This window comes from Rhagoletis pomonella, unplaced genomic scaffold (genome assembly GCF_013731165.1).
Source record: "Rhagoletis pomonella isolate Grant_MI unplaced genomic scaffold, Rhpom_1.0 Rhpom_scaffold_00004, whole genome shotgun sequence".
Taxonomy (NCBI): Eukaryota; Metazoa; Arthropoda; class Insecta; order Diptera; family Tephritidae; genus Rhagoletis; species Rhagoletis pomonella.
This window is the reverse complement of record NW_023458558.1, coordinates 66,401,688-66,403,563: the sequence shown is the minus strand read 5'-3', so window position 1 is coordinate 66,403,563 and position 1,876 is coordinate 66,401,688. Positions and strand designations below refer to the sequence as shown.

At 32.7% G+C, this 1,876-nt stretch overlaps 2 protein-coding genes across 2 annotated transcripts in view; one reads left to right on the top strand and one right to left on the bottom strand.

Moving 5' to 3' along the window:
* The window catches only part of LOC118738005 (prosaposin), a 126,047-nt gene that overhangs the window by 10,211 nt on the left and 113,960 nt on the right, over positions 1 to 1,876 (top strand). The window lies entirely within an intron of this gene.
* Positions 1 to 1,876, bottom strand: part of LOC118736739 (cytochrome P450 4c3) — an 18,002-nt gene that overhangs the window by 2,035 nt on the left and 14,091 nt on the right. The gene's annotated exons all lie outside the window — the stretch shown is intronic.

The following is a 1,876-nucleotide window of genomic DNA, read 5'->3' as shown; positions in this document are numbered from 1 at the left end:
TTGCAATCGGGGTAATAGCAAATTGAATTTCGCACAATTCTGATATTTCATATTGGCTTGATTGAGTTGTATATGGATAAATCAGAGTGGTGTAGTGATGAGGGTGGCGTTGGCAATTGAATATCTGAGATCATATCTGTGAAAGCAAACATATGTACATTGATAATAAACATATGTACATACACTGTCTGCATATACTATGTATCTGCATACCCCTAATATTTAAAATGGTTTGTAATCTAACATTTTTGTTATTTCTTAACAAAAATAAAGTTCATGCTGGAAATAGAATCATATGAATCAAAGTTTCAAACTTTATATAAAACTAGCAAATACCCGGCGTGCTTCACTGCGCCTAAACAGTATTTGTGTGTTGTTGCTCCCTCCCACAACTGTTATGGCTTCATTCGTAAAAAATTAAATATGTAGATTAGAAGAGCTTTATGAAGTGAGATTGTCAACCAAATTTTCGATTTATGAAACATTCTTTATTTTTTATGAATAAGGGTGTTGTTAATAAATTTTCGAAGGTATTTAATCCTGGAGATTTAATTTATAATCTTCTACCTCGATTCTACATATCGTGCACTTCGTGGGATTAGTACACCATCCAGAACTTATCTTGTCTTATAACTTTATCTGAATAACACATTTCAAATAAGTGGCAACCCGCTACAAAAATATTTTCAGAAGTAAAATTTCCTAAACCTCCTCAGTTTGGTACTCATATTGCAATATTTAATTTATCTTATCAATTTAATCAAATTTTTAATATTCAAACAGGTGGCAACCGTCCACAAAAATATTTTCAGCTGTAAGCCTTTTAAAACCTCTCTGTTTTGACAGCCATATTGCAATATTTACTTTATCTTATCAATTTATTTACACTGGAATTTTCAAACAGGTGGCAATTGTCTAAATATTTCTCTCTTATATTTTAAGTTAGACTTTTAGAAATACTTCGGTGAAAACTTCATTCCATTTCATGCATTAGTTTTCAATTGATGCGCAGACAAACATACAGACAGGCAGAAAAACGAACAGAATGATAGACCAACATTCTTAAAATTGTTCATTTGGCTTCTATTGCTCTAATAAGGACCGCCGTTACAATTTTATTATATGTGAAGATAAGGGAAGTTCAACGAAATTTTATCAACATTTTTAATTTTAATCAAAACTAAAAGAAAAAATATTTGCAAATTTGAAGTGCCTAAGAGTTCGCGTTAATTTTTAATTATTTTTTTCCTGATGGTTCTACGTATTTTCTTCTGATTTGAATACTTTCAGAGCTGGAGCGTCGAAATCCACGACATCGATAAGACAGCGGAGCCTCTGCATCTTAATTCGCTGAACTATTTCTATGTCGTTGTAAAGCTCATACAGCTCATCATGCCATGCATAACGGGTGACAGGTAACAAGATCAACGGAAGTAACGTAAATTGGCACTATTTCGCATAGTGATGCGAAAATGAATTGACGTTATTACCTTTTTAAAAGAGAAATAAAATCAACAAAAATTTGGAAATAAATTAAGTATTTCCGAATTGAAATGGAAACTACGCAAATTTAATGTTTGAAAGAGCTATAATGTCGCTGGATTTTATTTCGCTTTTAAAAAGGTAACAATGTCAATTGACTTTATTTCGCATCAGTATGCGTAATAGTGTCAATTGACCTTCTTTCCGTCGATTTTGTTACCTTGTTCTCGTTGACCAACAGACCTAATCGCTTTGCTTGGAACAAACTTCGCGGTTCCTGATAACGATGATTTCGATGCCATCGGCGTACGTCAGTAATTGCAGACTTTTGTGTAAAAAAATCTTCTTGAGTTGTTCAGTTCTGCAGCTCTTATTATCTTCTCCAACATCGGAT